General features: G+C 42.6%; 8 non-coding genes across 8 annotated transcripts; 3 read left to right on the forward strand and 5 right to left on the reverse strand.

Annotated features, from left to right (window-relative positions):
* Positions 1-2,319: 2,319 nt before the first annotated feature.
* Positions 2,320-2,426, reverse strand: LOC121399246. The gene has a single exon (XR_005964854.1). It is a non-coding gene; the product is annotated as a U6 spliceosomal RNA (small nuclear RNA).
* Positions 2,427-8,474: 6,048 nt separating this feature from the next.
* On the reverse strand, positions 8,475-8,581 carry LOC121399210. Its single transcript, XR_005964822.1, has one exon. It is a non-coding gene; the product is annotated as a U6 spliceosomal RNA (small nuclear RNA).
* Positions 8,582-9,604: 1,023 nt separating this feature from the next.
* Positions 9,605-9,711, reverse strand: LOC121399211. Its single transcript, XR_005964823.1, has one exon. It is a non-coding gene; the product is annotated as a U6 spliceosomal RNA (small nuclear RNA).
* A 1,031-nt stretch (positions 9,712-10,742) lies between these two features.
* Positions 10,743-10,849, reverse strand: LOC121399212. The gene has a single exon (XR_005964824.1). It is a non-coding gene; the product is annotated as a U6 spliceosomal RNA (small nuclear RNA).
* Positions 10,850-14,461: 3,612 nt separating this feature from the next.
* LOC121399209 lies at positions 14,462-14,568 on the reverse strand. The gene has a single exon (XR_005964821.1). It is a non-coding gene; the product is annotated as a U6 spliceosomal RNA (small nuclear RNA).
* Positions 14,569-15,313: 745 nt separating this feature from the next.
* trnam-cau lies at positions 15,314-15,385 on the forward strand. Its single transcript has one exon. It is a non-coding gene; the product is annotated as a tRNA-Met (tRNA).
* A 402-nt stretch (positions 15,386-15,787) lies between these two features.
* trnaq-cug lies at positions 15,788-15,859 on the forward strand. Its single transcript has one exon. It is a non-coding gene; the product is annotated as a tRNA-Gln (tRNA).
* Positions 15,860-16,332: 473 nt separating this feature from the next.
* On the forward strand, positions 16,333-16,404 carry trnaq-uug. Its single transcript has one exon. It is a non-coding gene; the product is annotated as a tRNA-Gln (tRNA).
* The last annotated feature ends 7,445 nt before the right edge of the window (positions 16,405-23,849 follow it).

Genomic DNA, 23,849 nt, shown 5'->3' on the forward strand with positions numbered 1-23,849 from the left:
CTGTGAGGAAAGCTCTAAATGTTGTTGAATAGGGAAGATAAGAGAACAGAAAACCGATTATTGTACAACAATTGAGTATGTGCCCATATGATATGTCGGCTGCTTCCCTGGAAGAGATACTAGAGGACATGGGGTGTACGAATGTCAGGCCTTGTCTTGCATTGTTCCAGGGCACAGCGAGACAAAACTTATGGATTTTACACCCTTTGCCCGCATGGCTGCTATGCCTGAAATGCTATTACACTGGGTACTCATTTCTGACAATGGCTGGATTGTTAATGATTCAGAAAAGCCTTTTCTCTTGCTCCACATGGAGACACCACAGTCTATGTCATTGTATTGGGAGCGGTGTGGGAAGCAGTGTCACATTATAGTGACCCTTAACTGTGTCCATTATTTAGCAAACAAGTACAATGATGGAAAGCAGAGCTCTACTGGTGCCACAAACAAGCCCTAAGTGTCACTTCTAGGAGCACATAATTAGCACTTCCAGAGAGTCGTGTTGGTGAGCATGGAAAGAAACCCAACTCCACAAATGGGCACGCACCCAACAGTACCATTTTCCAGTGATCCATGGCACCCACAATATATACAGGTCTGGGTGTCCCAACAGAAAGTCAGTCAGGATCCATAGAGAGCCCCCAGATCCAAATGAACAGGCAAGTTATGTGTGACAACCGGCATGTGCAACTGGAATATAAGGAAATCCAAAGGCACATAGTTCAAAATAATGATTTCTATATGTAATAAGACTATGTACAGGTACCACAAGGCCCTCCCCCCTGGATCCTGCACCTCAGTGGTAAATACCACTTGTTACACCCTAGAAAATAAGAGCTTAGCATAGGACTCATCTATAGCAAAGGGGAGTTCTTGAGCACACAAGCACCAGCTAGATCTTGCCCACTGCATATTTGTAGGCTGAACAATAAAGTTTGGAACAACCACTTCTTCTGTATCCGATAGTTGCGTGTTGTGTCTGTGGGGCAGAAGCGGCGGGCAGCTGCGCCCGGACTTCCCGTGATTCACGTTAGTAGGGATGCACCGAATCCACTATTTTGGATTTGGCCGAACCTCCGAATCCTTCGCTAAAGATTCGGCCGAATACCGAACCGAATTTCCATATGCAAATTAGGGGTGGGGAGGGGAATACAATTTTTATTTCCTTAATTTGTGACAAAAAGTTACGCTATATAACTGCAGCCTGTTTATTTGGGTTTAAGACTTCCTGCCTCACCCTTAGAAGCAGTTCTCCCACTTGAGCACTCCCCCTACCCCCCACTTCTGCTGGCGGGTTTAATAGCAAGGCATCCATCAGCAGAGGAAGTGATTTTTGCTCCATGAATTTTTTTTAACCATATAGGCATCTGAGTGCTGCCCCCCTAAAAGGGTTGTTTGCCTTTAAATTAACTTTTAGTATGATGTTGAGAGTGATATTCTGAGACAATTTCCTTTTTCATTTTTAGTGTTTTTTTGAGTTATTTAGCTTTTTATTCAGCAACTCTCCAGTTAGTAATTTCAGCAATCTGGTTGCTAGGTTCCAAATTACCCTAGAAACCATGCATTGGTTTGAATAAGAGACTGAAATATGAATAGGAGAGAGCCTGAATAGAAAGATAAGTAATATAAAGTAGCAATAACAAGTAGGGATGCACCGAATCCAGGATTTGGTTCGGGATTCGGCCAGGATTCGGCCGAATCCTTCTGCCCAGCCGAACCGAATCCTAATTTGCATATGCAAATTAGGGGCCGGGAGGGAAATCACGTGACTTTTTGTCGCAAACCAAGGAAGTAAAAAAATGTTTCCCCGCCCAACCCCTAATTTGCATATGCTAATTAGGATTCGTTTCGGTATTCGGCCAAATGGTCGGAGCAGAATCATGTGCTATAGAGAGACTAAGGGCAGCAGCAGGGGGGATAGCTGTGTCTGGAACTGACAGATGAGAGCTAAAAGGCAGCAGCCCCAACGCCTTAGCATATAACTAGGCAATGGCATAGGTACTTAGCTAGAGATTGAATCCTTGCCCTCAGGTGCCCTTTCCTCAGTGCTGGGACTTGTAGTAGAAACCACCTAGGAATAGAATTGTTATAATAAGTTCCAGGTCTTCAGCTTTCCTGCGCTTTGGATTTCAAAGGTTTGTGGGAGTTGTAGTGGTAATATAAAAACATTTTTTCCATAAATTAAATAGTTTTCAGGTCCCAAACAGAATTGCATTGTTATCATATATAACATTCATTTATGAGAGTCCTTTGATCACTTCCCCTTGAATCTCTCTAGCTATTGGCTAAACTCAGTCAAATTACCACTGGAGAAAGCCACAAAATATGGAACGCTTCACGAATTTGCGTGTCATCCTTGCGCAGGGGCCATGCTAATCTTCTCTGTATCGTTCCAATTTTAGTATATGTGCTGCCGAAGCGAGCACAAACTGACAGCAGTCTCCAAATGTATATATAGTCCCCTGGGATGTAGTCTTCCACATTATGGCGAGAGGATCCGTAACAAATCACTCAGTTGTTTAATAAGGCAACTTACACAAAACAACCCATTTTACTTTAGCCTTTATTATACACCAGCGTGGACAGAGAAATGTGAGCAAAATTTACGCTACACATGCAAATATGAGTCCATCGTGCAAAGCATGCTGGGAACCCTCACATTTGAAAGGCAGAATATTTAGCCGTAATACAACACGGAGAACTTTTAAACCCCGCCCAGAAATCTGACGAAGCAAAGGACGCTGGGAGTGCTACGCTGACGTTCCTAGCGCAGAGCATGCTGGAATTTCTGTTCTTTTTGAAAATGCGAGCGCAGAACACGATGGAAATTCTAATTCTAAATCGTCTGTCTATCTGTTTCAGTATATGTGCTGCAGAAGCGAGCACACACCGACCTCGACTTGAAATATCAAAGTATTTAACTGGAAGGAGCCACGAGGCATTATGGGACGGCTTTTATATTCCGCCATATTTGTTACTGGCTATAAATGTAGACTCCCAGTATTAAGAAAGGGCAAAAACTTTCACAGACTTTCTCCATTTGGGGATGTGTCCCTGCCAGTCTCAGGGTGATAATTTATTGAGGCCACTGATTTTTTTTTTTTTTTAATTTAAAGATTTATATTGGCACAGTATCCTGAATATCCTGTTAAAGAACAAGTAAAGGTTAATTTATTGTGTGGGTAGCCGATTTGTAAGGGAATCCAACATAATGAACTGAATGTGGGTCAGTGTATTTTGTTCCAAGTGCCAGGGAAAAAATTATTTAATTCACTGAAGGGGTATTGTTTCCCCCAGTGATTTAAGCCTTACTCGCAATAAACAGAGATGCACAGCACAAATGGATTAAGGGAGAGTAGGGTTGCCACCTTTTCTGGAAAAAAATACTGGCCTTCCTATATATTTATCTTTTTTCCCTATTAATAACATTGGGATTTTACCGGCCAAGTGGCAACCCTAAGGAGAGGCACAATATTTTTATAACTGTGCCTGGAAACAGTGGAGTCCCTGCTCTACCTACTATCTCCCAGTCTGGGAAATGATAAAGGGCCTTGCCCGAAACATTTTGTACGAATAAAACTATTTGCAGTTGATCTGCGATTGCCTGGCTCTATTTCCTTTACATAAATGATTGTGCCTCCCATTCCCACCTTCATTTATTTTGCAATAATAGCAGGTGAGAGGGAGGTGCAAGTTTTGTTACTTCATGGTCACTTAATACCCTCATGTAACCAGCAAATTCTGCCCATTCTGGTGCCCAATCAAGTACCCCTTAAGGCCAAGGGCAGATCAGCTACAGCAGGGGACCCCAACCTTATTTACTTGTGTAAAAAAAAGTATGAAAAAGTCCATGGGAATGTCAAATAAGGGCTGATATTGGCTGTTTGGTATCCCCTATATGGACTGGCAGCCCACCTGGTTTTTATGCAACCAAAACTTGCCTTCTAGCCAGGAATTTAAAAATAAGCACCTGCTTTGATGCCACTGAGAGCAACATCCAAGGGGTTGGAGAGCAACATGTTGCTCACAAGCTACTGGTAGAGGATCACTGAGCTACAGTATGTGCAAGTGGCATAACTACTGGGGGAGCAGGGGGTGCAACTGGGCCAGGGTCCGCACCCCGGCAGGGCCCCCCCCGGCAGATCGTGCGCACTGCAGCCAGCCGCAAAGTAAATTCGCACGGATGGGGAGCAGGGGGTGCAACTGGGCCAGGGTCCGCACCCCCGCAGGGCCCCCCCCCGGGCAGATCGCGTGCACTGCAGCCAGCCGCAAAGTAAATTTGCACGGACAAGGGTGGGGGGGGCCAGGCTGCTTGTTTATCTTTTTTCCCTATTAATAACATTGGGATCAGCCATCGTTTTTACCGGCCAGGCTGGTAAAATACTGGCCAGGTGGCACCCCTACCCGCACCAAGGCCCGCCCCCACCTAGTTCCGTTACTGGTATGTGCCCCATCTCCATTTGAATAAGATCCGCTTGTGTGCAGTCACACGCAACGGAGCAGAGGTCAGCTCAAATACGTGACAACCAGGGTCGGACTGGCCCACCGGGAAAAATCCTGGTGGGCCCCATCTCATCCAATATGGCCGCAGTGTTCCTCTGAGAGCAGTGGAGCTACTGTTCCATCTGGCCTATCCTGTACATTTGGATCAAAGGTTAAACAACACTAGGAAATTGGCCCTGTGTATGTGAGGTGGATGTTTTTGAAAGCCAGACCTGAACCCTCAGTTCAAACTGACCTGCACGGTCCAGCTACTCGCACTCATTCTGTTTGCTTGCTTCTTGGACCTGACCCTCTGCAGCGCCCCCTGCTGGAACTACACAGGAATATCAAAACTTACTATGCCAAGACAATTACATTTAAATATATAATTTAGGGCACCTACTGATGAGGCTCAAACTTGTGCTCCCCTGCTTTCATTTGTAAAGCTGTCAGCTGCAGGCTCAGCATACATGTGTTGTGTGTCAGTACAGGGCTATTTATAAGAGCTGTGTGCATTCCATCCTGTGCAGCTGAGCTTTCAAATGACTCTTTAAATCGTAACACAGGGGAGCACAGGTCTAAGCTCTCTTCAGTATGAGCGTTGAAGGATAACAAAATAAAATAGAGAGACACATATTGAAAGACGGTCTTTTTCACATTTATTGGCTTAACTTCAAATAAGACATTTCTGATTACAATCACATCATTGTGTTCAGGCTCGGACTTGTGCATAATGCATTACATTTTAACTACTTTGCTTAATTTGTTTCTGATACTGACAGTCTGACACTCACTCACCGTTCCTTTAAAGGAATGACTAAAATAGAGCTAGAAGTTAAACACACTTAGTTTTGCACACACACGTGCGACAAAAAATGTAACGTAGTAAGTTATGTTTAAAAAAGACACACATCCATCAAGTGAAACCTTTAAAGTCTATATATAACCTGCCTAACTGCTAGTTGATCAAATTTGCCTGGGGGGGGGTTGGATTCTTTCCTGATTCCTTGGATCAACTTATACTATGAGCTATCTTCCCTGTATTCCCTCCTTTGCTAAAAAGCCACCCAACCCCTTCTTAAAGCTATGTAATGTACCACTGATTCAGGGAGAGAATTCCACATCTTCACAGCTCTCACTGTAAAAAAAACCCTTTCTAACATTTAGACAGAACATCCTTTCTTCTAATAGGAATGGGTGCTCACATGTCAGCTGGAAAGACCTATTGGTATATAAAGCATCAGAAAGGTTATTATATGATCCTCTTATATGTTTTTCTAACTTCTCCCAAGGGACAAAACTGTTATAAACGTATCTTAAGTATCTATTCTGGGCCAAGAGCCAATTAAGTTAGAAACATTGTATCTTTTTTGGCATTTCGGTGCAAAGAAATCAGGACTTTCCAGTACAAACGCAGGACTGCGGGTTGAGCTGTCAAAAGAGGGACTGTTCTGCTCAAAACGGGACAGTTGGGAGTAGGGTTGCCACCTTTATTGGAAAAACCAGCCACAGGAGCCCATAGTAGGTTCCCAAGATGGCAACCATGGTTGGTTGGAATCTTTATGGAGAACAACCATATGCTCAGGGTAGGGTCACAGGTGCCTTGGGGAGAGAAACTGTCAGACTGGCTTCTCAGTTCCCACAAGCAGATGCCCATCTCTGGAAGTAAACAGGTGGAGGAACAAGCCACAAGAACTGAGGGTACAGTTCAGGGGTGTAACTACAGAGGAAGGAGACCCTGTGGCTGCAGGGTGGCCCAGGAGGTATAGCAGGCCCCATGAGGCCCTAATTCATATACTATTTCAAATATTGGTAAAACAGGACAACCTCTAGATATGTTGGGGCCATAAATTGAATTTGCTGTTGGGCCCACTAACATCTAGTTACAGCACTGGGAGAGTTTAAGGACCTTGGTGAGAGAAGCCGTTAGATGCCCAGATTGCCAGTTTGTCAAGATCCTGTTACAAGGATGCCGCATCCTGGATGGAATTAATTGGGCTGTATAGTTTTGTGCCATCTGCAAATACTGATACATTACTTACAATACCCTCCCCTGAGTCAAGTTAAATAAAAGTGGAGGCCTGAGGGACCCCATTCAGAACCTTACTCCAAATAGTAAAGAATGTGTCATCAAATATGTCCCTGCTGCACACACAATGGGACACATACACAATGGGAATGACAACGTGTGCAGGCAGGTCTCACTGCAATAGGGTTGCCACCTTTTCTGAAAAAAAATACCGGCCTTATATAATCTTTTTTCCCTATTTATAACATTGGGATCAACCATCATTTTTACCGACCGGGCCGGTAATATACTGGCCAGGTGGCAAACATACACAGCAAAGGCAGACAGAGTTGTGAGGTGAGGTGAGCTGAGCGAGGCAGTTAAGAGGCACAAGCAGTGGCAATATTGAAGGCACAGGTAAAGTGCTGGTTGGGAGCTGGGAGACAGAAGGCTTCTGGCTGCAAAAATCTGCTGTGCTCATTGGTCTACATTGAGGGGAGAAAATGGTGCTGCCTGATAGAGAAAATGACACAGATGCAATAAATGAGGCAAGATATCAGGATGCCCTCCTCTTTCATCCATTTCATCGGCTGCATTTAAAGGCCTGAACTCCACGGTGTGATGTCTTCCTATCCGACGCGCTGAGAGGAAACCAGTCAGAGGCACCGAATATAATGTAAGTTATAGAAACATCGCAGCTACAAACTACACTCAACACAACTGTCTGACTGATGAAGACGCGTCATGTGGTGTTTACATCCAACAGTGTGTAGGATGCATGTGATTTGTAGCTGTAATTATGTTTCTATAACTCACATTATGTTTACTGCCCTGACTGGTCTCTTGCGTTTCCTCTCAGCTCGTCAGTTTAGAAGACATTGCGCCGTGGAGTTCTGGCCAAACAGCCAACCAGGGCAGGATGCAGGAAGCTTAAAATGTCTATTTAGTTGGAACACTCCAACCTGAACCAGACCCGATCTAGGGGGCACTAAACACAGGAGGATATCTCCCAAAAACCAGCACTTATTAGGTGAAAGTATGAATTTCTGCCCACAACCCTGCCAGATGTCAGGAATTCCACAGGTACCAGTGCAGTATTGGACTGGCCCACCGGTATTCCGGGAAAACTCCCGGTGGGCCTAGGTGTCAGTGGGCCCACAAGCTGCTAAACATTTTGCCTATTTCATGGTCCTTTCCTATTTCTTTATGGGAAAAAATGCGTAATAATGTAAGAATATAGTAAGTAGAAATAAAAGATGAGTGAGGAGAGTAGGAATAATAGTCTGGAAAGGTTTTCTGGAGGGCCTCTGGCACCCCAGTCCAACATTGTACCAGACACAGGAGGACTCTTGGTTGTTACAAAGTGATTGTTTAAAGGAGAAGGAAAGCCCCAGGGCGCAAAACCCCTCCCCCCCTCCCCTGTGTTGCCCCCCCTCCCTCCTCCCCCCTGGCCTACCTGTCCCCCTGGGCAAATGCCCCTAACTTGTTACTCACCCCTCTGCGCAGGTCCTGTCCACGGAGTTCACAGTCGCCATCTTCTCCCACGCGCGTCTTCTTCCTGCTCTGACCGGCGTCTTCTGGCGCATGCGCAGTAGGAACAGGTACCGGTACAGCTCTACTGCGCATACGCCGAATGTCACGAAGTGAAATCGGAAAACTTCGTGACATTCGGCGCATGCGCAGTAGAGCTGTACCGGTACCTGTTCCTACTGCGCATGCGCCAGAAGACGCCGGTCAGAGCAGGAAGAAGACGCGCGTGGGAGAAGATGGCGACTGTGAACTCCGTGGACAGGACCTGCACAGAGGGGTGAGTAACAAGTTAGGGGCATTTGCCCAGGGGGACAGGTAGGCCAGGGGGGAGGAGGGAGGGGGGGGCAACACAGGGGAGGGGGGGAGGGGTTTTGCGCCCTGGGGCTTTCCTTCTCCTTTAAACAGAGATAACTGCTCATAGTGCAAAAGAACAAAAACATAATTTGCACTGGTGCAAAATATGGAACGCTTCACGAATTTGCGTGTCATCCTTGCGCAGGGGCCATGCTAATCTTCTCTGTATCGTTCCAATTTTAGTATATGTGCTGCCGAAGCAAGCACAAACTAATGTCAGTTTCCAGATGTATATATAGTCCCCAGAAATATACACTTTCATCTTATGGCGAGGGCATCCGTAACAAATTACTCAATTGTTTACTCCGCCAATTTGCACAAAGAACAACCTTATTTACTTTAGCCTTTATGATACAGCAGCTCGGACAGAGAAATATGAGCAAAATATACACTATGTATGCAAATATGAGTCATGCAAAGCATGCTGGGAACCCAACATTTACATACAACACGGAGAACTTTTAAACCCCTCCCAGAGATCTGACGAAGCAAAGGACGCTGGGAGTGCTACGCTGAGCTTTCCTAGCGCAGAGCATGCTGGGAATTCTCTTCTTTGTAACTGCGAGCGCAGAACACGGAACACGATGGGAATTCTAATTCTAGATCTCTGTCTACCTATTTCAGTATATGTGCTGCAGAAGCGCGCACACACATACCTTGACTTGAAATATCAAACGTATATAACTGGAGTAAGGAGCGACTAGGCATTATGGGACGGCTTTTATATTCCGCCATATTTGTTACTGGCGATAAATGCAGACTCCCAGTAGTAAGAAAGGGCAAAACTTTCACAGACTTTCTCCATTTGGTGATGTGTCCCTGCCAGTCTCAGGGTGATAATGTATTAAGCATTTATTTATTTTTTTAATGTAAAGATTTGCATTGGGTACATTATCCTGATTTGTTATGGGAACAGACTGAATATCCTGTTAAAGAACAAGTAAATGTTAATTGTGTGGGTAGCCAATTTGTAAGGGAATCCAACATAATGAACTGAATGTGGGTCAGTGTATTTTGTTCCAAGTGCCAGGGAAAAAATGATTTATTTCACTGAAGGGGTATTGCTTCCCCCAGTGATTTAACCCTTACTCGCAATAAACAGGGATACACAGATGTGAGGAATTCCACAGGCATCAGACACAGGGTTCTCGGTTGTTACAAAGTAATTGTTTTAACAGAGATAAGATAACTGCTCATAGTGCAAAAGAAGAAACATCATTCGCACTGGTGCAAAATATGGAACGCTTCACGAATTTGCGTGTCATCCTTGCGCAGGGGCCATGCTAATCTTCTCTGTATCGTTCCAATTTTAGTATATGTGCTGCCGAAGCAAGCACAAACTATCGGCAGTCTCCAAATGTATATATAGTCCCCTGGGATATAGTCTTCAACATTATGGCGAGGGAATCCGTAACAAGTTACTCCGTTGTTTAATAAGGCAACTTACACAAAACAACCCAATTTACTTTAGCCTTTATTATACACCAGCGCGGACAGAGAAATGTGAGCAAAATTTACACTACACTTGCAAAGATGAGTCCATCATGCAAAGCATGCTGGGAACCCTTCATATACATACAGCACGGAAAACGTTTAAACCCCTCCCAGAGATCTGACGAAGCAAAGGACGCTGGGAGTGCTACACTGAGCCTTCCTAGCGCGGAGCATGCTGGGAATTCTCTTCTTTGTAACTGCGAGCGCAGAACGTGGAACACGATGGGAATTCTAATTTTCTAAATCTCTGTCTACCATTTCAGTATATGTGCTGCAGAAGCGACCTACCTTGACTTGAAATATCAAACGTATTTAACTGGAGTAAGGCGCCACTATGCATTATGGGACGGCTTTTATATGCCGCCATATTTGTTACTGGCCATAAATACAGACTCCCAGTAGTAAGAAAGGACAAAAACCTTCACAGACTTTCTCCATTTGGTGATGTGTCCCTGCCAGTCTCAGGGTGATAATGTATTAAGGCGACTGATTTATTTATTTTTTTATTTTAAAGATTTGCATTGGCCACAGTATCCTGATTTGTTATGGGAACAGACTGAATATCCTGTTAAAGTAAAGTAAAGGTTAATTAATTGTGTGGGTAGCCAATTTGTAAGGGACTTCAACATAATGAACTGAATGTGGGTCAGTGTATTTTGTTCCAAGAGCCCTTGCCAGGGAAAAATAGGATTTAATTCACCGAAGGTGTATTAATTCCCCCAGTGATTTAACCCTTACTCGCAATAAACAGGGATACACAGATGTGAGGAATTCCACAGGCACCAGACACAGGGTTCTCAGTTGTTACAAAGTGATTGTTTAATCAGAGATAACTGCTCATAGTGCAAAAGAAGAAACACCATTCGCACTGGTGCAAAATATGGAACGCTTCACGAATTTGCGTGTCATCCTTGCGCAGGGGCCATGCTAATCTTCTCTGTATCGTTCCAATTTTAGTATATGTGCTGCCGAAGCAAGCACAAACTAACAACTGTCTCCAGACCTATATATAGTCCTCCAGAATAAACTCTTTTACATTATCGTGACAACATCTGTGACTGGTCACTCAGTTGTGCAATCTGCCCATTTGTTTAAAACAGTTCTAAGTGCTTCAGGCTTTTTTTTTTGTAACTTAAATTTTTATTGAAAAGTTTTTTCACAGGTAAAGATATACAAACACAAATAATAAAGTGAATCAGTAAGAAAAAATACAAAGATAGAAAAATAAATCGTATGTCAAAAAAGAAAAAGCTTGTATGATGTCTATGAATAGAATAAAGGAGTACAATTATGAGAGGCTCCGCATGGATCCAATCCCAGCAAACTTCATTTAACATAATGAAATTATACATTGTCATATGCAGGCAGCAAATTTCAGACCCAGAGAATAACATATAAGGAGCATCTCCACCTCAACCCAGGCATCCCGAAGCGTGAAAAAGTTATTGCCAAGTTGCCATCACAAATAGTATTATGTCTAGAAGTGGGGTGAAAGCAGCTGGCTAATAAATAGTCAAAATCTAAGATACCACAGGGGGTAGTGAGGGTACTCCTTCCAGTATGGAAGGGCTACTAGAAACAAATCCCCTTAATTCCCACATAGACCAGATTTTAAAATACTGGGGAGTAGTATTTTGTAAATAGGCTATATTCGCCTCAAATAACCTGTTAGCATTTACTCTATTAATAATCTCTTGGATGCTTGGGCAGCTAAGAGACTTCCAATCAGACGCCACTGCTATCCAGGCGGCCGTCAAAATGTGGTTGGCCAACTTTTGGCTGGATTTTGGTATGCCCATAAACTGTCTGCCTAATAGAAAGGTGGATATATCTAAAGGGAGTTGTGTTGCAAAGACCTGGTCAAGCACCTTCTTGACCTTCAACCACATTAGTTTAATTTAATTTAATGAGTGGGCAGTCCTAAAATATATGGGGAAGCGAACCTAATTCCCCACAGTTTCTCCAGCAGAGGGGCAAATGATCCGGGAATAGCTTATGAAGTCTGTCGGGAGTGTAATACCAGAACATCAGTATCTTATAAATATGCTCTTTCTGCCTCACACAAGTGATCATTCGCCGTGCATTACACCAAATATCTGACCAATCTTTTTGAGATAGCTAATTCGAAATTATAGAATTCCACTTAGTCATATAAGTATGTTGTCTTGGGTCAATGGCAGGAGGTTCAGTAAGAAGCTTGTATATCTTAGAGATGAGTCCCTTTTGAGGCATTTATCACCCAAGATGCTGCCAAAATTCTTATTCACTCTCTCATCATATCACGTCTAGACTACTGTAACTCTCTTTTAATTGGCCTTCCCCTCCAGAGACTGTCACCTCTCCAGTCCAGGCTCATATACCTCAGCAACCGCTCCTCCTCTGCCTCGCCATTCTGTCAATCCCTGCACTGGCTTCCGTTACCTTTCAGAATCAAATTCAAATTAATGACACTGACTTTCAAAGCACTTCATAACTCTGCCCCACCCTACATCTCTGAACTCATCTCTATATACTCACCCACTCGCTTACTACGATCCTCTACTGACCTGCTACTCAACTCTTCTCTCATTACCTCCTCACATGCTCACATTCATGACTTTGCCAGGGCTGCACCCCTCCTCTGGAACTCTCTCCCACAGTCTGTCCGACTTTCTCCCAAGCTTTCTGCTTTCAAGAAATCTCTTAAAACGCACTTCTTTCGAGAAGCCTACCCTCACTCTGCTTAACTACCAAACTCAACACCACATACAGTACCACATTTCTCACCCACTTAATTCGATCTTGCCCACTCCCACACCTTCCCATCCCACTTAATTCGATCTTGCCCACTACCACTCCCTTCCCTTTAGACTGTATGCCTATGCATAGGGCCTTCCTCACCTTTTTGTACCTGTATTGATTGTGATGTTTGTTACTCCATATGTTCTATGTATATAATTCATGTGATTTGGTTGTATAATCACATTTACTTTACAGTGCTACGCAAAATGTTGGCGCTATATAAATACATGTTAATAATAATAATAATAATAACCCTGTTTAGCCAGTGTTTCAAAGGCTGTACTTCATGTCACTTTTGCGGCAGAGAAATAAGGGTATATAAAATTACGCAGTTGGAGATATTCAAACTGGTGCAAAGTAGACTGTGGTGCTAGATCTCCCAATTCCTGTAACTTTAAAGGGTCAGTAATAGAGACATTGAGCAATTCCCTTATTGTATATATACCGGTCAGCCCCCAGCGTGTGCAGAAGGAAGCAGTCATCCCTGGGGGAAAATTGTGGTTACGAAAATAGCTTATGCCCACGGGATATTGTGACATTAAGCCTCGTTTGTATCTCAATGTGTACCATATGTTCAGGGTTAGTAGAGTAGCAGGGAGTAAGCCTCCTCCCGTGATACCTTTAGTACTACCAGACCATATTTGTGAGTTAATGGATATATCTGGGGAGGCCAGATTTTCTATAGTGGCCCAAACAATGGATGGAAGTTGGGTTGACCAAGCCACAATTTGCCTCAATTGCGCAGCTTACTAATATGCCTGCAAGTGGGGCACTCCCAGACCTCCAAAGGCTGTGGACGTTGTCAAAACTGACTTGGCTATCCGGTGGCTTTTTTTGCCCCCAAATAAAATTATGAAGTGCTTCAGGCTTTATACAGCAACGTGGTTAGAGATTCTGGAGAATATGTGAGCAAAACCTCAGTTAGAACAGGCATGTAAATAAGATTTACAAAATGCAAAGCGTTATGGGAAATTGGGCAGGCCCAAACTAAGCACATAAAGCCATACCTCCCAACTGTCCCTTTTTCAGAGGGACAGTCCCTCTTTTGACAGCTCAACCCGCAGTCCCTCATTTGACTGGAAAGTCCCTCTTTTCTCTGCACTGAACAGCCAGAAAAAGAAACAAAGTTTCTCACTTAATAGGCTTTTAGCAGAGAGCCCAGAACAGCTAACAGGTGCAAATAAGATACTTTGTAACAATTTTGAGACACAAAAACACAATTTAGATAAGGAGAAATATTTTCAAACTTTCATAACCTGCCAAATTTTGTAAAACAAACATGGTAATTAGGGGGTGTGGCCACAGAAAGGGGTGTCGTCAAAAAAATTGCTGCGCTACGTGCGGGAAAAATTTTTTTGTCCCTCTTTTTACTTCCAAAATGTTGGGAGGTATGATAAAGCACATGGGAAGTTCTGTAAAGAAAGCAAAGCATGCCTACACAGTGACACTGAGGACATACAGTGCAAAGCATGCTGGGAATTCTCCCTTTTGAAACAGAGAGCTCGGCGTGCAAAGCATGTTGGGTACTGTGATGTATATAAATTGAGTAGTAATTGCTGCTGGGGATTATGGGATAGAGCATAGGATCCACCATATTTATTACTGGCTTTAAAGGTTTTAACAAACCCAAACCCCATTTAATCACAGCAATAAAAAGGACAGAAACTGCACAATCTGCCTCTTTTTGGGGCCAGGCCCCTTGGCTCTGAAGGTAGATCATTTATTCGAACCAAATAATTTTGAAAAAAAGCTGTTTATTTCAATAGAGTAAAACAGATTAGTAGAACAGATTGTACGTCCCATCAACAAGCACAAAATATGGAACGCTTCACGAATTTGCGTGTCATCCTTGCGCAGGGGCCATGCTAATCTTCTCTGTATCGTTCCAATTTTAGTATATGTGCTGCCGAAGCGAGCACAAACTGAATACTGTTTCCAGATGTATATAAAGTCCTCCGAAATTAACTCTTCCACATTATGGCGACAAAATCTGTTTCTACAATCTGCCCATTTATATAAAACAGCCCTAAGTGCTTCAGGCTTTATACAGCAATGTGGTTAGAGATTGGGGGAAATATGTGGGCAAAACTTCAGTTAGAACAGGTATGTAAATAAGATTCCCAACTACAAAGCATTCTGGGAAAATCTACAGTGTGGCAGGCTAGAAGACGTTCTATAAAGAAAGCAAAGCACCCTGGGAGCCCTACACTATGAGACTGAGGACATACAATGCAAAGCATGCTGGGAATTCTCCCTTTGCGTGCAAGCATGCTGGGTAGCTGGTAGCGATAAGTATCGCCCTCAACCAACAGATGGCGCACTTCCACCGCTTCATCTCTGGCAGTACTAAGTGATGACCCGCCGGTGCAATGTCAGCGGGATTATAAATAACTGCATCTTGATCAGGGCCGAAACAGTGTGAAAATGAAACAATTCCTGTCCAGGCGGTGCCGGTTCCAGTGGCGCTTTCGCTTCTGGTGCACGTGAGGTAATTCTATAACTACCCAAGGAGAACCGCTTGCGCCGCCCAACGCTTTCCAGTCTTACGTCACAACGTACGCTCTTCTGTTCCACCAAAAGACGTCTCCATAAACCAGTTGTCACATGATTTCATCCTAGCATGCGCAAGTACAGCAATAGCAGAGCCAACGCTGGAGTCTATGAAGCAGAGTGGCGCAGCGGAAGCGTGCTGGGCCCATAACCCAGAGGTCGATGGATCGAAACCATCCTCTGCTATTTTTTTTATATTACCATTTAAATACACAGCTGTGATAATTGTATTTTATATATTTAATAACTTTTGCTGTGGTTCAAAAGACATAGGTATATCCTAGGAGCCATTTAATTCGTATTCTGGTGTACTATAGTTTATATATTTCTTCTGAGTGTCTGATCTTTGCACTGGACGTGCATTTTTTTAATCTTGAATTAGGGCTCCAGCCTTCCAGTAATGCTCAGGGCTCACTAAATGATTATTTTTTGTGTAGTGTCTGTATTCATGCAGTCTCTCACTCGAGGCAATAGTAGTGATTATAATGTAGTCCCAAGAAAACACATTTGGCCACATACAGCTATCATAGAAAATACCACATTCTCTCTGTTACCTACATTAAAACACACCCCTGGCCCTCTTTCAGTGGTTCCATGGTGTAATGGTTAGCACTCTGGACTCTGAATCCAGCGATCCGAGTTCAAATCTCGGTGGAACCTGAGTTATTTTTTTTATTGTTCTATTTGACCTTGTGTGACAAACGAAAGTTCCAAACTGTTCATTACACCATCTGTCCTTAATAGAATTTGCTTTAAGTTGAAGTTCCAACCTGTGCATTACACCATCTTAATAGAATTTGCTTTCAAACTGCACCAGTATATCATACACTGTGCACTGCATTTCCCAGCAACCCCAGCAGGACATTGCAGCTAGTATTTTCATTCAAACATTCACCCCCTCCAGTCTCAGTTAGCTTTGACCTCACTTTATGCTCCCCAGGGCCCCTTCTGGAGGGCAACCCTACTTTTTTAATAACTCCAATCTAATATCAGCTGGCTGTGTGTCAGTAACAAGTGGCGCAGTATTTTCAACAGGGATTTCAAGGACTCCTTAGTCGAATCAGCAGAGTTAACAAACGTCCCAACACTGAACTTAGTGCTATGAGGACAACTTCCCAAACAGCTCCTCAACTGGTTCCATGGTGTAATGGTTAGCACTCTGGACTTTGAATCCAGCGATCCGAGTTCAAATCTCGGTGGAACCTTGTTTTTGCTTTTAGGAAATATCAATGTTTCATATGTGTAATTTTATTTTCCCTACACATACCCATTTTAGAAGCTTAAAGGAGGCATTTACAGCATAACCCTGATTGGATGCTGCACCCCACACTGTTTAACCCTTTTGATTCTTCGTGTTACACGTTATCTGCTTGGCCAAAAGCAGCTCATGTGCCCATAACCCTAGATTAGCTCAATAGATCTGTAAATCTATTAAAATGAATGAATGCAATATTGTTCTTCTAATCACATTAGCACTTTACATTGGTAATTGTAATTAGTTAATAGAATGGCCAATTCTAAGGATTTTTTTTTGTTGGCTTTCATTATTTATTTTTTTATAGTTTTATAATAAATATATAATTTCTTCTGACACTTTCCAGCTTTCAAATGGGCCCCATCTAAAAAAACAAATGCTCTGTAAGGCTACACATTTATTGTTATAGCTAATTTATATTTCTCATCTTTCTAGTAAGGTCCTCTCCTATGCATATTCCAGTCACTTATTCAAAGCAATGCATGGTTGCTAGGGTAATTTGGACCCTAGCTACTAGATTGTTTATAATGCAAATTGAAGAGCTGCTGAATAAAAAGCTAAATAACTAAAAAAACTTAAATAATTAAAAATGAAAACCAATTGCAAATTGTCTGAGAACATCACTCTTTGGGGCAAATTCACTAAGATTCGTAGTTGCGCCAGCGTCCGCTTCGCCACACTTCGCCACACTTCGCCACACTTCGCCAGGCGTATTTTCGCCAGCGCTACGCAAATTCACTAAAATCCGAAGTTGCACTCAGGGGAAGCATAAGGTTGTGAAGTTGCACTAGTGTTAATTCGCCAAGCAAAGCGAAGTTGCGCTAGCGATGATTAATTTGCATAGGGCGCAAAATTGAAGTTACAATGGAGGTATATGTAGCATCACTACACAAGCCTGGGAAACCTTCAAAGCAGCAAATAAAATTTTTATTTTGCCGTAAACATGTGCCCACTGTATAGTTTAGGTGCCATGAGTTAGGAAATGTAGGGGGGAAGGAGGGTAGCCCCAAAAATTTTTTCAATCTTTTTCAGCCTATCACCCATAAAAAAAGAAATAACGCCAGCTTTTTTTGGCAAAATTTTTTAACTTTTTTTGAAGCAATCCCTATCTACTCTATTGCACTTCGCCTGGTCTGAGGTGGCGAAGGAAGTCTGGCGTAAAAGGTAGCGTTCAGAAAAATGCGCGCGTCAGTAAATTTGCGTAGTTACGTCCATTGCGCAAATTCGCCAGGCGTAAGGGTGCGAAGTAACACTAGCGAATTTACGCCAGTGTCCGTTAGTGAATTGGCGAATTAACGAAAATGCGGTATGCTGGCGAATTAACGTCCTTTAGTGAATTTGCCCCTTTAAATCACAAACTTGAACAACACCTTAAGAAATGGGCCATCACTAAACTGATAATGGATTTGTAACAGCGCCACCTGTTGGTTGAAGTGACAGGTACCGAGATTTGTCAGGCATCAGAGACCACAGGTAAAACCTGGACTGCATACCTCCCAACTGTCCCTTTTTAGGAGGGACAGTCCCTCTTTTGACAGCTCAACCCGCAGTCCCTCATTTGTACTGGAAAGTCCCTCTTTTCTATGCATTGAACAGCCAGAAAAAGAAACAAAGTTTCTCACTTAATTGGCTATTAGCAGAGAGCCCAGAACAGGTGCAAATAAGATACTTTGTAACAATTTTGAGACACAAAAACACAGTTTAGATAAGGAGAAATATTTTCAAACTTTCATAACCTGCCAAATTTTGTAAAACAAACATGGTAATTAGGGGGTGTGGCCACAGAAAGTGGTGTGGTCAAAAAACTGCTGCGCTACGTGCGGAAAAAAAATTTTTGTCCCTCTTTTTACTTCCAAAATGTTGGGAGGTATGGGACTGTGACAGTTTCTTTGTTTTATGGAACAATGAACTAAAGAAGCACTAAACTTGGGTTTTTAAAACTAGATAGAGAAATAACAGTTCTAACAGAACAGAGCACTGCAAGGTCCAGCTCCAGTTTAGTATTCCACTTCTAGATTGGCTTAGTAAAGTGAATAAATAAGTTCCCAGCTAATAATACACAATGTATGGATCAGTTTTGCATAACTGCTACTTCATAGAGATGCAGCTCCACTGGTTTGGATAGGAATATTTAGGGAGATATGATCCCAGCATGGATCCAGAGCTGTTAGGACCAGTGTTGAACTGGCCCACCAGGAAAACTCCCGGTGGGCCCAGGTGTCAGTGGTCCCAATTGCTTTTCACCATTTGCCCAATTTCATGGTCATTCCCTATTGATGGGAAAAAAGAGACTTAATATTGGAAGAACAGAGTATAGTAAGTAAATATATAAGACTAAGAGAATAAAGAGGTTGAATGAGCAGAGGAGAAATTATAGTTTGGAAAGGGGCCAACATCTTAAGTTTTCTGTTGGGCCCCCAGGCATTCTAGTCTGACACTGGTTATGCCCAATTGTCATAAACTGCTTGGACATTAGACATGTGGCAGTAAGTGCAGTTAATATTGCTGTTTGGCATTGTGGCCCAGGGAATAATTAGCATTAATTCCAACCAAATTATGTCTCAGAGTTACAAATGTCTGGATACCCTGCACAGCAGTATTTCTTCAATATACAAAAGATCTACAAAATAACTGCCATGTCAAGTTAACTGTTTTTGCCTTTTAGGGAGTACACTTGTTGCGCCCTCCTTCCACTGCTTCCTGCCTCATTTCATGTGTACTGCAATTGATTCTGACTGTAAGAAAGTGTTTGCAGGGCAAAAAAGAGGCCCTGCCACAGAGAAATAGAAAAAAAAATTGCACCTCCCCATCATTTAATGCAGTTTGTCACAGGGACAGAGATATCACTGAGCTCTCCTCTCGCTGCTTCCTGGCTCATTACCCTTGGTAAGGGATCCATTATCCGGAAACCCGTTATCCAGAAAGGCCATCTCCCATAGACTCAATTTTATCCAAAGATATAATGAATCCTTACTGAAAGCAAATCCAGCCTATTGGGTTTATTTAAAGGGATCCTGTCATCGGAAAACATGTTTTTTTCAAAAAAACACATCAGTTAATAGTACTACTCCAGCAGAATTCTGCACTGAAATCTATTTCTCAAAAGAGCAAACAGATTTTTTTTATATTCAATTTTGAAATCTGACATGGGGCTAGACATTGTCAATTTCCCAGCCGCCCCCAGTCATGTGACTTGTGCCTGCACTTCAGGAGAGAAATGCTTTCTGGCAGGCTGCTGTTTTTCCTTCTCAATGTAACTGAATGTGTCTCAGTGGGACATGGGTTTTTACTATTAAGTGCTGTTCTTAGATCTACCAGGCAGCTGTTATCTTGTGTTAGGGAGCTGTTATCTGGTTACCTTCCCATTGTTCTTTTGTTAGGCTGCTGGGGGGAAAAAGGGAGGGGGTGATATCACTCCAACTTGCAGTACAGCAGTAAAGAGTGATTGAAGTTTATCAGAGCACAAGTCACATGACTTGGGGCAGCTGGGAAATTGACAATATGTCTAGCCACATGTCAGATTTCAAAATTGAATATAAAATAATCTGTTTACTCTTTTGAGAAATGGATTTCAGTGCAGAATTCTGCTGGAGCAGCACTATTAACTGATTCATTTTGAAAAAATGTTTTTTCCATGACAGTATCCCTTTAATGTTTACATGATTTTCCAGAAGATGTTAGGTATGAAGATCCAAATTACGGAAATATCCCTTATCCGGAAAGGTCCCGAGCATTCTGGATAACAGGTCCCATACCTGTATTGTAACTGATTGTGACTGTAACCCAGTCCCAGGAAAGGGCAAGCTATAATGAGCTGCTGCAAAACAACATGATTGGTTGATGACATTCCTTATTCTCTCCTCGGCTAGTAAACGCTTTTGTGAAAATGTATCCTGAAACTCTGCTCTTTATTGCATTGACATACTGCTCCCCCTCTTTTCTAGCACCCCTTGCTGAGGCACTTACAGAGTCATCAACAAGCTGCAATTTTATCCCCTTCCAGTAAAGGTCAGAGTGTGAGACATTTCAGTTTCACTGCCAGTTTCTGGTGATTGCGTCTGACGGCTTTTAATAGGCCGTGACATTGCAAATAGACAGTGGCCCATATGATGCAGCCCCCCACAGGCCCAATATATAGTGACTGTCTGGCATCTTACAGCAGTTCCTCTGGCATTTGATAGAACCCATAGATTGACAGTCTGAATCTGAAATGCTACATCTGCTGGATGTTTTTTATAGATCCCATAACCCTGACAAGTGGGCACAACTTCTGTATGAGCTGCATTAAATAACCAGGAGAAACCTAGAGATTATACCTTCCCAGAATGCCAAGCTCATTACCCAGAACATCCCACTCTGCCTGGGAACTTACAGCTGAACTATATGGTTTCTCTTCAGTTGGAACTGGCCAGGGCAATATGCGATTACTGTTTTCATACCCCTGTACTTGTAGTTAAATCTTGTGTCCAGTGCAAAGCCAATCTGTGCAACACACATCTCATTGTACATAACAATTAACACAAACAGCTCTTCAAAAACCAATCTGTTTCCCCCGAGAGTTTTTTCAGTAAGGAGCTGCATTATTGCCCCATCTGCAAGAATGTTTATACAGATCCTGTAATGATGACGTGCAACCATAACTTCTGTCTGGTTTGTATAGGCAACACTTGGGATTCCCAGGAAAGACCCACATGCCAAAAAGAGCATCCGTAATGTCCAGTCTTGCTTAAAAACTGGGAACTGTGGGAAGAAGCTGAGGCCTATTTGTCTAGTCAGCGAGGGACTGCACTTACTGTATTAACTCACCTGTACCTGCTGCCAAAACCTGCCTAAATGTGCGGCCTCCTTGTGTAATATACACAGTAACTCAGCAGAACACATATGAACTGAACCCATTCACAAACAATGCTCTGCCCACAATGGTCTCCTGTGATATTACTGCTCTACTGATGCTGTTTCTGTCTGTAAGTCCTGCTGCCTGGCCAGAGAACACAGGGGACATCAGGTGGAGACACTGGATAAATCCTCAGAAAAGCAAAAGGAGAAACGGAGGAATGTTTTGGAGAAATTGATCCCAGAGAAAGAGGAGACAGAGAGACAAGCTCAAAGGCTGCATGACCGCTAGAGAAGAGTGCAAGATAAAGCAGCTGGCAAAATATAGAGAGTTCCTGCCCTTTTTAGAAACATCAAGGAGCAGCTGGAAGGGTCTTGAAAAAAATCTCCAGGCAGGTTCAAAAGTATTCTGACAGACTCTAAGATCTTATCAAGCAGCTGGAAATAAAGGAGGAGGATTTGTATAAGAAGATATCTCACATTGAGGAGCTGTGCAACATGACAGATACATAAATTATGCATTCTGTTTGAGGGAGATGAAAATGAGGACAGATGAGATAAAGGTCCTTGATGTAGAGATTCTCAATGTTGATCTGATATCAGAAACCTTAGTCACAGGATTATACGGGATTGTCACTGCTGTAATAAACCCGGGCAGCTCTTGGCACAATGAACAAGATAAGTTGCTGGATAGCAACACAGCTGACCAATCCTTCGAAATTATCGTGCGGTTAGTGGGATCGTACATCTTACTATTTTTCGGCCGACACCTGTCAGGAAATTGATCGGCCAGGTCAAAAAATCTTTGTCGGTCCCAGTGCAATCTCTCTATGTTTGCAGGGCCAAGCAGGCAGCTCCCCTTTGTTTTCCTGGCAAATTGGTCTTTTTAGTTGATGGTAAATTCGTACAATCGTGCGATCGTTCTGAGAAGATCGTGGTCTCACGATGAGGATCTGATCTTTTAAAAATCTCAACATCTATGGCCAGCTTTAGTCTTTAAACATTGGTTGCCTAGGACGACCCAGCCGACTTGGCCTGGCACTGGTTCAAGGCAAGAGAAGTTAAAGGACAATATTTACTTAAATATATATACCAGTTTGAATTCTTTAATATGCCACTTAAGTTGATATAAACTATATGTTGCTTAAGTATTCATTTTGGGGGTTTAGTTTTCCTTTAAGTCAGAATGCCGCAAGTAATATGTTTTACTTGCAGCAATCTTAGTATTATGCTATGGCAAGTCAATTTTGGGAGAGATGTTGCCATAGTAGTGCTGCGTGCAGACAAATCTGATTGTGTGCTATTTCCCTAAAAGTTTCCAATTGCCAAAGGGGATCTGGATGCATTCTGTGTATTCTATGTGCAGGGGGAGCTGGTTAAACCCCTCAGATTTCAGGGGTGAGAAGGTGAGCACCTGCACAGATACACAAAGAAACAGCCTGACTGGCATAAAAGTTAATATGTAACCAATACAGGAGCATTCTATAAGTAGGTGTCATACATCTAACAGAGGCACTGAGCAAATTCTGCAACAATTATATAAGCCTTTATGATTTGTAAAGAGGAGAAATGTTGTGGGAATTGCAACACATGCATGGTGTTAACATGGTAACGTAACCTCTTTTGTCAGAAACATTAACATCAGGAAATAAAAATGCCCTAAGAGCCTTTACCCACAGGGGAATATTTCTAAAGCTGTATGTGACGCCAAGACAAACTATTAAACTTGGTGTAAAATAAATGGTGTAATGATAAAGTTCTTTTCTAGTCCTTATGTGTAAATTAAAGGGGTTGTTCACCGTCAAACACTTTTTTCATTTCAGTTGGTTTCAGATAGTTCAACAAAAAAAAAAAAAAATTCCAATTACTTGCTATTTTCTATTTGTAACTGTTTTTCTAATATTGAAGTGTAAAGTAAAATCTTTTTACCTTCTAAAGCAGCTGTGAGGTGGGTCGCTGACTCTTAACTGTTCTAAATTAATACATTTAGTTGATACATTTGTTAGCTTTGTCCCTGCTGAGCAGAATCCTTGAGTTTCATTAAAGGCAGCTGTTAGAATTGATACAATAGTTGCTAATATTCCACAGATACTGCTGAGAAATGTATCAACTAATTGTATCAACTAAGGTAGAACTACACGGACGTTTTCGGTGCGATCCGACGAGATGCGACAAAACGCCTGCATCAAATCGGATGCGACAGAAATAAGTTAAGTAATAGCATTGTCGGATGGTGTCGCAGCGTTGATCTGACACTACTATCAGATGCAGGCGTCGCATGCTTTGCCTGCATCCGACAGTCGTGTTGTGTCGGATCAACTTGATCCGACATTTCTATCTCCTTACCTTAGTTCTGTTGCATCCGAATTGATGCCTTTGTTTTATCGAAGCGCGTCGGATCGGTCCGAAAACATTTGTGTAGTTCTACCCTTAATGTAGCAAATTGTAACAGTTCAGATGCTCCTGAATCACAGAGCAGCCAGACTGAAACACTAGAGACAGGAACATTAAACTTTAAACTTACATTTTGGGTGAATGTTAAAAAAATAAAAGATGGAAAGC

The sequence above is a fragment of the Xenopus laevis genome, chromosome 9_10S (genome assembly GCF_017654675.1).
Source record: "Xenopus laevis strain J_2021 chromosome 9_10S, Xenopus_laevis_v10.1, whole genome shotgun sequence".
Taxonomy (NCBI): domain Eukaryota; kingdom Metazoa; phylum Chordata; class Amphibia; order Anura; family Pipidae; genus Xenopus; species Xenopus laevis.